Raw genomic sequence first — 12,769 nt, 5'->3', positions numbered from 1 at the left:
CTAAAGCAAGCCTATTTTGAAGAGTCATAGCTCTTTCCGCTGCAAGTTCAGCATCTATCAGGATTATAGCACCTGAAAACTTTGTCAGCATGTTATCCACTATAGTAGACAACTTTCTTATTTTGATGGAATTCAGCACAACTCCCAATGAAGGAATCATGGCTCCAAATATATCACCTACCACAGCAGCTGCGGTCTCTCTTTTCTGGATACGATGGGATCCAGATGTCTTTTGAATCATCGATAGGTCATCCAGCTGATAAACCTTTGGGAACACTATACCCAAATAACATCTTCCCCACCATCCCTTTGGAAGACGATAATAGGCATTATACCCACAAATGTAATATACACCTGGAATGACAGGGTCAAGTCCGTCCATCATGAATGTCCATTTGGCCTTAAAGATAAACGTGTGTTTACACTCACTCGCTCCTACAAAAATGTTGTCATAATAAGATTCACCTCGATATATACAAAACTTCCCTACATGCCAAGCATCTAAAGCAATTTTCCCTTGTGTCTTTATTGCAGCAAAATCATAATTATCTACTGAAGTCCTCTTATGTAACTCCTTTTCTAATTTCGCCTTCATTTGAGCCCTTCTATCATCTGTGCGATCTAAAAAGCTTATTTCTACTGCAGAGAGCGAGCAGGTAAGATTTTCCCTATGAGCGTGAGCCGTTTCAAAAGGTTGCATTGGCTCGAAAAATTCCCTCATAATTTTAGCATCCCAATCTTTAGCAATCTGGCTTAGCTGCGCTATTATAGGAACATAAGCAAAGGTAACATCATAATTTGAGTAAAAATACTGTATGTTAGTTTGACCATAAAACCTAGACATTACTATACTACATGTAATCCCGTATGTAAGAGGCATGTGGTGATATGTCACCCCTTCCTTCACTGATGTCGGTATCTGGGTACACACCTAACAATCTTTCGCATCCATTGTCTCAACATATTCTGTTAGTAAGCGATAGAAAACATTATACGAAAGCTCTTTCCTATCATGCAAGAGTCTCTCATCCAGTGCTAGCCTTTTCAATGCGGTTAGTTCAGTGACAGTAACAGGAGCAAAAGTAGAAGCCTCAATTCTCTCATTCTCAGTTTTACCACGTATTCCAAGCATAATTGCCATTACTATTAGTACACATGTAATTACCAAGCCTATACACACATATTTACAATATTTCTTTCTATTGTTTTGCGTCATGATCTGTATAGAATCAGAGAGCTAGAAGCACTTATAAATGAAACTTATTTAGCAATTCAGTTACAAAGCTGAGCGAGCGCAATGTTCACACCGTCTTCTTCAAGAGGCCAGTCACTTATCGGTTAGCAGCATTTGTCTCAATTCGGCAATAACTCAGTCTTTATCGGTTTAGCAAATGTCTCATCCGGTTTAGCAATGTCTCAGCTGGTTGTCTATTTCACGTTAGATTGTAGCAAGCAATATCATTTATCACCCCTTCAATCAACACTGTCCATAAAACTTTTCTTTTCTATTGGTATCTCTTCCTCTTCTTCGTTCTCGATGCTTAGAGATACAAACTCGTCAGTCCAATCGTCATTGACTGCATATGCCCATTCTGGACCGGAATACCTTCTGTTCGGTATCCTTTTCCTTTTCAATTTTGCTTCTCTTTTCGATTCTGCCTCGCTGGTACTTTCCTCTTTTGTCAAGTCTTTTTCTTCACTCGAGGTTGGTACCACAACAGACACTTCTTTTCTTTTCTCTTTTACTTTTGGCCTTTCTCCGTCGTTCAAACCTTCTCCAGTCCTTTGTTTTACTGGTGATATACTTAGTCTCCTCTTTGCACCATGTCCATTTGATGGACCTGCGACCTTTTCTGTAGAGGTTTGAACTTTTTCGTTCTGCTCTGCCTTGTCCCCTCCTTCAGGGGAATCGATCACGTTCTCTTTTTCTTTTTCTGTATCGTCTGTTTCTGGGAAAGCCCTCCTCTGATCAGGCTCTCCTGCTTTTTCACCTTTTTCGAGCCCTTCGTCACCGTTACTTTCGCCAGGCTCTGTATCACTTTCAGCTGCTTCAGGTTCTTTGTCACCTTCAGCTGCTTCAGGCTTTTTGCTACCCTCAGCTGCTTCAGGTTCTTTGTCACCTGTAGCTTCTTCGTCGCTGTCTGAACTTTCTCCTTGGTCTTCCCCAAGTGAGTCGGACTCTTCGCCCTCCAATAATATCTCTTTCTCTCCTGCTTCTGCCTGTTCGCTTTCAGTTCGGTTTTGCTCTGTCTCAGCACTCAGCACTGTTTTATCAGGCACTGGCAGTTTCAGCGCTTCAACTTCCTCATCTGTGGGACACAACACCTTCTTTGTGTGACTGGCGTGAATCCAGTTGGGAACCCCCGCACACTTCACAGCGGTAGTTGTCGTCAGGATCACTTGGAAAGGGCCTTTCCAACGGGGTTCCAGGCACGACTTCCTCACGTGCTTCTTCACCACGACCCAGTCACCTGCTTTCAGTGCGTGTCCTGGACCTTGGATCGGTGGCAAGGTGGTCGCTTCCACCTGGTGAGAGAAAGAGCGAACCACGTCAGCCAGTCCTTTGCAGTAGTCTAACACCATATCATCTGTAATATTCAAAAGCGCGTTTGCGGGAACTGCAGGAAGTCTCATAGCCCTGCCCATGAGAATTTCGTGCGGAGACAATCCAGTCTTTCTATCAGGGGTGTTTCTCATTGACATTAGCACCAAGGGCAATGCGTCAGGCCATTTCAAATTTGTCAATGCACATATTTTCGCCATTCTTGATTTTAGTGTACCATTCATCTGCTCCACCAGTCCTGATGCTTCAGGGCGATAGCTACAATGCAGTTTCTGCTCAATGTTCAGCGCTTCGCAAAGTAACTTTATCACCTCGTTATTGAAGTGACTTCCCCTATCTGATTCTAAAGAGATCGGGAATCCGAAACGTGGTATCAACTCTCTCAACAGTAGCTTTGCAACTGTAAGGCTGTCATTTCTACGTGTGGGGTACGCCTCAATCCAGTGACTAAAAATGCACACAATCACCAACACATACTTCAGACCTCCATGTACAGGCATCTCAATGAAGTCCATCTGCATTCGACTAAAAGGCCCGCTTGCCCTACCAATGTGACTCGCGTTCACAACTGTTCCCTTTCCTGGGTTCATCTGCTGGCAAGTGACACATCGATGGCAAACTGCTTCTGCAGCTTGACGAAATCTGGGGTTAAACCAATCAATTTTGAACAATCTTATCATGGCATCTCTCCCTAGGTGAGCTTGCCCATGATAGAACCGCGCAAGCTGTGATAAGAGACTATTTGGCAAAACAAATTTTCCCTCATGTGAAACCCATAACTCGTCTTGTCTCTTTATACATTGTGATTTAATCCAGGAATCTCTTTCATCCTCCCTGACATTATTTTGTAATGCTTTTAATTCATCTATTGTATCTACGACCTTCAAGGCAAATGCTTCAGCTGGTTCGAGTTCTGGCTCACTTATTGAATTCCATTCATCTCTGAGTAATATACAGTTCAGGGCACAAAATCTTGCGACCTGATCCGCATATGCATTTCCCAGAGAAACATAGTCCTCTCCTTTCGTGTGAGCACTACACTTTACCACTGCAACTTCGGCTGGCACTTGAATGGCGTGTAACAATTCCCTTATCCTCTCCCCGTTCTTCACTGGGGATCCTGAAGAAGTCAGGAAACCTCTCTGTGACCATAGTTGTCCAAAGTCATGCACAATCCCAAACCCATATTGACTATCAGTGTAAATGGTGACTTTCATCAATGCAGACAGTTGACATGCTCTGGTAAGGGCTACAAGTTCTGCTACTTGTGCAGAATAGACTCCTTGAAGCCATCCCGCTTCCAAGACCCCTGTTACAGTGCATACAGCGTATCCTGCTTTCAAAATCCCCATCCCGTCTCTTAGACATGAACCATCAACAAAAAGAATTTGGTCATTTTCATCAAGCTTAGTATCTTTAATGTCCGGTCGGTGTTTTGTGCAAAATTCAGTCACCTGAAGGCAGTCATGCTCGACGTCTTCAGCGTTCTCAATTTCAGCATTTTCTCCAGGAAGCAAGGTTGCTGGATTCAACGTAGTGCACCTTTTCAGCTGCACATTCGGTGAGCCCAGAATAATCGTTTCATACCTTGTGAGTCTTGCTCCAGTCATGTGTTGCGTTCGGGAGCGGGTCAAAAGTATCTCAACTGAGTGAGGGACCATGTCTGTTACCGGGTGTCCCATCACTATTCCTTCACTCTGAGTGAGGCTGATACCAACTGCTGCTACGGCGCGCAAACACCCTGGGAGTGCTGCTGCGACCGGATCCAAAGTAGCTGAAAAATACGCTACTGGTCTGTTTACGCCACCATGGGCTTGAGTCAAGACAGACAAAGAACATGCATCACGTTCATGGCAAAACAATGTGAAAGGCTTTGTGTAATCAGGCATACCTAAAGCTGGAGCCCTACACATGCATTCTTTCAATTCAACAAAAGCATCCATCTCATCTCCTTTCAGCTCGATTTGATCCAAGGCATCCTTCTGGGTCAGTTTCAGTAAAGGCTTTGCCAGAGTCGAGAAGTTGGGAATCCACTGGCGACAGTAGCCCACCATTCCCAAAAATTTCCTCACTTCCTTTCTCGTCTTGGGCGGACTCATTTGAAGTACACTCGTTATTCTCTCCTTCATTATTCTCCGTGACCCCTTCTCTATCTGGTGACCCAAGTATTTCACTTTCTTCTGACAGAACTGCAATTTGGAAGGAGACACCTTGTGTCCATTCCTTCCCAAATGGTTCAACAGAGCAATGGTATTGGCCGTGCAGTCGCTTTCTGTCTTTGATGCAACCAGTAGGTCATCAATGTACTGTACTAGGGTTGACTCGAATGGCAATTCTAACTCTTCCAAGTCTTTCTTTAGAATCTGATTGAATATTGACGGTGACTCAGAAAACCCTTGAGGAATTCGACACCAACTGTACACTCTGTCTAGGAATTTGAAACAAAAGAGAAATTGACTGTCCTCATGAAGAGGCACAGAAAAGAATGCTTGTGACAAATCGATGACCGAGAACAATTCGGCATCGCAAGGGATTTGAAACATTATCACAGCTGGATTCGGTACTACTGGGCAGCATTTGACTATGATGTCATTTATTTTCCTCAAGTCTTGCACAAGTCGGACCTTTCCACTCGGCTTTATTAGTCCCATTATTGGTGAATTACATGGACTACTTAACACTTCTTTCAGTACTCCTTGTTTTACAAATTCGTCAATAAGTTGAGCAACTTTCATGAGGGTATCTTGTGCCATGTGGTATTGTGGGGTCTGGGGAAAGATTGCATTGGGCTTTACAGTCACTTTCACTGGTTCCACTCCTTTCATCAATCCCACCTCTTTCCCTGTCATGTCCCACACCTCCTTTCCGACTGTTTCCCGTAATTCAGCTGGAATATCTTCTTCAGTTATCATCGGGAAAAGACAAATCAGAGGATACTCTTCATCTACCGTTTCCATTTCATCCCCCTCTACACTATCCTCTTCTTCCCCATCACTGCTCGTCTGTATCGTTATTCCTTCGTTCGAACACATGATCGAACAACCCAATTTGCACAATAGGTCTCTCCCTAACAGTGCTATCGGGCTTGAGTCACATATCACAAACTGATGCACCCCTTGATAGTTACCGATGCTGACTGGTACCGGATCTGTTATTGGGTTCGTCAGGTGCCTGTTTGCTACTCCCACCACTTGAACTGTCCTCCCTGAGAGTGGCAAATTTGGTACTTCACTGCTCTTAACAGTTGAACGTGTGGCTCCCGTGTCAACCAAGAATGAAACACGATGACCCATTACTCTTCCCTCTACGTACGGACCCTTTTGATCAACTTCTAAGGATGCTGCAAGCACACAATCTCCTTCCTCTTCTGAGCTCTCACTCTCCCATACATTGTTTATTCCACTCTCACTGTGTAATGGGAACTGTTGTACGGTGCCATTTGTACTCATTACCTGACCCGAGACCTGTGGAGGAACCATCACTTGCTGCTGACTCATTGGTGCCAAAGGTATTTGCATTTGCTGATTAGGTACCATGGGTAACTGCTGTTGCATCGGCTGCATTTGCGTCATCTGCATACGAGGCATCTGCATTTGCTGCGGCTGCATAGGTTGCAATCCCTGCAATTGATTTACGGGTTGCAATCCCTGCAATTGATTTACGGTCTGAAAATTTGGGTTTGGACCTCTCATTTTCGGTCCCCTCATTGTCTGAAATGCATTGACATCATTGTTTTGCTGACCAACACCTACACCTGCACCTGCACCTTCCTGCACCACCATCGGGCACTCGCGTTTCCAATGACCGACAATTCCGCACACGTGACACGGCATCACCTTCTTCATTGCCTGCACACCCGTCACAACAGTGTTTAAATCCGGACCGTTATTCACAAAACCTCCTCTGCCTCTGCCTCTGCCTCTGGCCTGTGGCTGAAACGACATGTTTCCCTGCAACTGCGGCTGCGGTTGCGGCACCTGCTGTTGGAACCCTTGCATCCCTTGCAAACCTTGCAGACCTGTCTGAGCTGCTTTAAGTTGCATCATCATCACCTTCTCTTTCAGCCTTTTCTGTTTCACCTCAATCTCGTCGCTACAGTATTTCGCATAATTCAAGACCTCATCAATCGGTTTCGACTGCCAGCAAATCAAATGCAACTTTATCATCTGACTTATCTCTGGTCTCAACCCTTCCACAAATCTGAACACAAAATGAAGCATATCCTTCGCCTCGATTGTTTCCGTGCCACTGTAATTCTTGAACGCCTTCAACAACCTCTCTATGAATCGATTCTTTAGCCTCTTGGGCAGTTCGATCAATCTTCTGCCAATCCACATTCTTCGCGGCAACCTTCGTCTTCAAATGCTCAATCACCTTATAGTACAAGCTCATCACCATAGGTGATGGTGCACCCGTCTCCCTGTCTCTCTCTGGTTCACTTGTCGGCCAACCTACAGCTCTTTTGCAATCCTCCCACAAATCTGCCGGAACCACGATCTCAAAGAGAGTGTTCAGGTCTTCCCAGAGACATTTTGCAAGCTTCACAAACCTATCAGTCTGTTGATACCATTCAATTGGCTTCTCTCTCAGTTTGGGAAAATCATCCGTAAATGACTGAATGTCGCTTCTGTGCCATGGTACATGTATTAATTTTCCCCCTGCTGTCTCCCTCATTGGTAACATGGTTACTGTCTCGCTGCTTTGTGGTCTTTTCTCATTATGCTCTGTAGCACTGTCCCTCCTCTTTTCCTTCCTCTTTACCCATCTGCTTTCCCACTTGTCCAAGCACCTCCACACTTGTGCACTCTGTAGCAATTCTCTAAGGTGTGTCTTCATGCCTGCTGACCTCATGTGTTCAAAATCTGTGGTCCCAAAATCCAACCTGTAGCTCCTGCTCAAGTGTTTCATCTTGTCTATGTCAACCCCGTTTCTGTCAGCTGCTTCCTGCAAGCTCTTATGTACCTTGTTCACTTCCTTCGTAATCCTGGGACATAGATACCTCAGCTCTTCTTCCGTGTAGGACTCTAACCTATTTACACCCATAGTCCCTTCCACCAATTCTTGTGCTTCCATATTCAACCTGACCCTATTCATATAGTCTTCTCCTTTCCCACTGGCTGAACTTTGTGTGGAATTTAAACTGTTGAACCACTGTGTCAGCTGTTGCGCATTTACCCCCATCAGTGTAGCATTCACATCGACTGCCATTGATGGTTGCGGCAACTTTTCAGTATTCGATGTTAGAGGTATTATCAGTGGGGGACTCGACCTCACCAGTGTAGACTGAGCACATATGGGACTAAACTCCATCAAGGATCCAGATCCATTTGGCTGAGCCGCTATAGGAGTTATCCCTGGAGTGTTCTCTATGCACCTCCTTTCTGTCCCATTCTGCAGTATTGATCCCTGACCGCTCATACCTAAGTTAGGCTGACTGTACAGAGGTACCGGTGGACCTACAGTAATGGGTAGTGATATCGCGTCTGGGTTCTGTCCATTTCCCATGTTCTGAGGCATGTTCATTCCCATACTATGGGTCATCATTGCCGGCATGCCCATCTGACTCCCCGTCATCTGAGCATGTGCGTTTCCTCCCTGCATCTGCTTTTGAGGCATCATAAACTGAGTTGATTCAGCCTGTATCATTGTTGGATTGTGACCATTCTGTACTCCCCTTACTGTTTGTTCTAGAACCATTCCTCCACTATTGTCACTGCTGTAGTACCCTGGCATCTGCGGTTGATAATGTTCTGCTGGTTTCAACATGGGCACATCTGGATATATTCTCCTAACCTGCGGTATCTGCGGGGTAAACAGTAAACTCGGGTCCTTAGACCCCGATGACGCTCCTGAACTCTGGGTTTCACTGTTCTGTACCGGTGCCAGAGGGGCAGAACTGGTACTTGGACCTTGTCCATTCTCCGCATAAGGTGGTGGACGGTCGTTCAGCAATTGCATTATTAACTCCTCATCCTCTAACTCCTCTTCTCTTCTCAACTTTTCCTCGTCCTCTCTATCCTTGGAACACTTCCTGTCTGTCTTACAGGTAGCTTTCTTACTTGTCTCCTCTTCTTCCTTAGTAATTGCTGGAAACAATTTTATCCCCTGCAATACATCTGACCTCCACACCTTCTGCGCATTATCCCACCTAGCGTCTTTTCTACCTTCCTCATCCTTGTTTCAAACGTATTCTTCTGTTGCTGTCTAGCCATTAATTCCCAGATTGCTAGGGCCTCAAACTGGGCTGGCCTTGGAGGCACCTTCATGTCATACATCGTGAATCTCAGATTCTCTAGGATCCTTATATTGAATGTCCCATGTATCGGGAACGCTACGCTCCCATGTTTCTCTGTCAGTTTGTGCCATTGCTTTAGCCAAAGACACGGAGCTACCCCTTTTTCCTCCATTACAATGTAAGCTGGTGTGCCCTCGGGCGGCGTCTCCTCTCCTACGCTCGCTTTGATGTAAGACCCCTTTCATCGCGCTCCTAAATGCTTTAAGGAATTTCATTTTCTCGTCTTTTATTTCACAAAGTTTATAATCAATAGGTCACTTTTATTCCACAAAGTTTGTAATCAATAGGTGACTTTAATTCCCGGAATACTCTTCGCCTGCCTTTCCCCTTCCAATCGAGCCCCACGGACTGCGTCCAATCCGTGCGCGACCCTTCTCTCTCCAACCTATCCCAGCGCGGCTCCTAGTGACGTCACACTCACACACACTGCGGCTGACAAAGCCTCGCGGCTAGCCTTCCTTCACTCAGCTCCTCTCGTAACAACTTCTTGCATGTATCGCGAGCTACCAAAAACTAAAACAGATCTGTCGGTTTACTACAGGAAGGGTAACACAGTCGCTTCAGGACCTTAGGGACCTTTCACTAGCCTCGGCCGCTATTCCGTCTTTCTCGGTCCCCACGTTCGCAAGCAAATCTGACCCGCAGACCTACTCTCAACTTGTCAATGATCTATTCTAGTGCACTTAGAATCTTGTCAAAGCCCGAAGTCGAAGTTTCTTTCACTCCCTAACACACGTACCGACTCGTTGACCACGCCCGATCAACCTACTAAACCGCCCAGACCACAACATGGATCAACATACTCCGGAGTCTCTTGACCTCGCAGGGCCCGTCTCAACAACAACAACCACGTGGACCTTTTTATGCACAAAGCGCCACATGCACATGAAGTTCGACGACTTCCCTACTCTCACACTCGGAGCCGCACCTCCGCTATTTCTATGAAGTTCGACGACTTCTCTACTTCTACACTCGGAGTCGCACCTCCGCTATCCTTTAAAAGAAGAAAAAAAAATCCTCTCAACCTTTTCACACACCCTGCGGCAATAAGCTGTGCAAGCGCAAAACCCTAACTTCACTCATACCATCACTAGTACCGCCAAAGCTGTTTCCACACCTCCGTTCTCTCCATTCGCAAGCTCCGAGATCCCGGGAAAGTCGCGGTGGACCTAGACCATCATCATTCTGTCAATCGATTTTATCCAAGAAAAATCTAATTCAACTTCTCGAGTGGGGTCTCAAAATGCGTAACCGTTAATTCAACACCATGTACTTTAAGAGTACAGGGTCCCAAAAGACGTAACCGTCCTCTGCTACCATCTACTGATAGAGCGGTCCGTAGTAATAATTTACCTGTGTTCGGACGCTCTTTAGGCCGATGAATCTTTTGACTAAGTGGGAACTCTCCGTACTCTTATATCGATCAGTCGCATCAAACCAATAATCAATAACGAACATAAGCAATACCTTGATCAACATAACACTTAACAATTAATCCAGAATACATTTCGGCAAACCCTGACCTTTCAGTCAGGAATAACCACACCAGTTTATTGCAAAGTTAGTGAATTTATTTCCCTATATTAACAAAGCTAGCACAATATATATGTGTCTCAACACCAAATGATAAACATAAATGAACATTAATAGCTGTCCATAACGGCGAAACAAGTGTAATCTATGTAGCATTTGAATCACAAGGCATTCGATAATGGCAATGCAAAGCACTAATACGATAATCTGTAATGAGCTAATTGCGTACATTTAGTCAGCATGACAAGATCTCAAATTGCATCGTGCGACATATGGAATCCTCATCTAACCTCAAATTAGCATCGGCATGTGGGACTTCATGCAAAAATAATTTAGCAACATTAATTTAGAAAAAACTCCTAGCTAGGGCTCTTATCAAAATCAGCAGTTGGTTACCTAAAAGAAACACAATGCAATTTTACAATTTTCCTTTCATATCTACCAATTACGATCAGCATACAAGGAAGTCTTCGTCTCACAGGTACCGTTTCTCGATCAGCATGGGACGGGGCAAAGGGGCAGGGGTGAACGGGGCAATTGCCTCACGGCGGCAAGGTAAAACTATTACTTCATGCAAAGGGATCAAAGTTAAAGTCTCTAGGGCAAGAATCATTTAAAGTCTCTTTCTCTCGATTAGAGAAAGCATCAAAGTCTCTCAAAATGGCCTTGCAGCGAAGTGGGCCATAATAGCTACGAAGTCTGCAAAATAGCGGGTATCGAGCTGGTAATGGCTACTTTCTTCTTGTGCACCTGGTTTTTATAGACAACAGTTCGAATCCAGTAGGGTCTCCATTGGAGGGTTCATAGGTTAGCTTCAAATTGTCCAATCAAAAACGACAGTTCTCAAGCTTTTACTTAAGCATACATTATCCTTGGAGATGGGTACGCAAGTTGCAACATTGTCTACCAATTAGCTCACTTTCAGAGCCTCTATTGTCCGCACCTGCAAGTCGACCTTGAAGTAAAGAGAAAATAGGCCAGGCTGGCACGAAACTTTAAGATAAGCATGTGAACAGTTTCTGTGGAAAAGTACAGCTTCAAGCAGAAATACACGTTTAATAGCACATTGGAAAAATACGAGCATCTAAACCGTGAGACCAGGCCACTAGGCCAAAGCCTCCGCTAAAGTAATGCTAAGCTAACGCATTTCAAACAAGCAAATCGTAGCACACGTTTATGATTATGTCGGATTAGTGCAATTCTAATACACCACGTTACATAAAGCACGCTTATAAATGTTGGCAAACTACTCTAAGGGCACATTTTGTCCCCGTACAATCTTTATTAGTTCGGTTAAAGTCACACATGATTATTTCACACTACGTTTATGCGTTAATAAATGTAAAACCTTCATTTTCTGCTTCATCACATCCATCTCTGAACTGTTTATCCGTCCACCCACTCATAGACTCATCCCTCCATGAACTAATCACTCATCCATCATCCATCATCCATGTTTATGAACATCAATGTATCAAACCACACTAATACATTCCTGTAGGTCATCCGTTGATTATCTACTCATACAGCCATATGTCAAGGATGGCCATTAAAGACTTTCATCAGGGAAGCATTCGCAGACATTTGTCTCTGCTCTGAGTAGGCTCGGATTCTGAGATAGTTCACTGTCAAATGAAGAAGGATGATCTAAAAACGTGGAATGCCAATTGCTGGGAAAAACTGTATTGATTGGACTCATGGAAATCAATAATCATCTGCCAGCAAATCAAATGAAAATGACACCTCAACACTAGCTGATTAGAGTATTCTGGAACTCTAGGAGAGCTAGGAGGAGAAGAAGAAGAACGTCTGCTGCTGTCTGGGTAAAACTACACAGCAGGTCACACCTCATCCTCTGCACAGGGACTGGAAGTGCTTGTCAGAGGCCATTTGGCTGCCCCCTGTATTGCCTCTGGGACAGAAAAGGCTGAAGTAGGGCTCCATCCTGTGTGGAAGAACCTGCAGTCTGTTGTGAATTCTAGATTAAATATATTTACAATGTCAATTGTAAATTAAGTATATGTATAGTGTAATATATGCATTAAATATTTGTAGAGAGAATTCTCTTGAAACAGAACACATGGCCTTCATTCTGCATGGTGAGCAGAAATATTGTTATAGTACGGCACCAGGTCGTCTTTTGTGTCAGATTTAGGCCCATATTTATACTTTTTTAGCGCTGCATTTGCATAATTTTTTGATGCAAAAATGGCACAAACTTACAAAATACAATTGTATTTGGCAAGTTTCCGCCGCTTTTGCGTTAAAAAATGACGCAAATGCGGTGTTAAAAAAGTATAAATATGTGCCTTCAGTTTTCCTCCTGGTAACAGCACAGTAGCTTTCAGATATTATCTGGAGAACATTGAGCGTTCAAA

At 44.3% G+C, this 12,769-nt stretch overlaps 1 protein-coding gene across 2 annotated transcripts in view; it reads left to right on the top strand.

Moving 5' to 3' along the window:
• LOC138304105 (fer-1-like protein 4) overlaps window positions 1-12,769 on the top strand; it is a 1,042,026-nt gene that overhangs the window by 891,940 nt on the left and 137,317 nt on the right. The gene's annotated exons all lie outside the window — the stretch shown is intronic.

Source organism: Pleurodeles waltl, chromosome 7 (assembly GCF_031143425.1).
Source record: "Pleurodeles waltl isolate 20211129_DDA chromosome 7, aPleWal1.hap1.20221129, whole genome shotgun sequence".
Classification (NCBI taxonomy): Eukaryota; Metazoa; Chordata; class Amphibia; order Caudata; family Salamandridae; genus Pleurodeles; species Pleurodeles waltl.
Note: the sequence above shows the minus strand (reverse complement) of the source record. Positions and strands in the feature narration are given on the sequence as shown.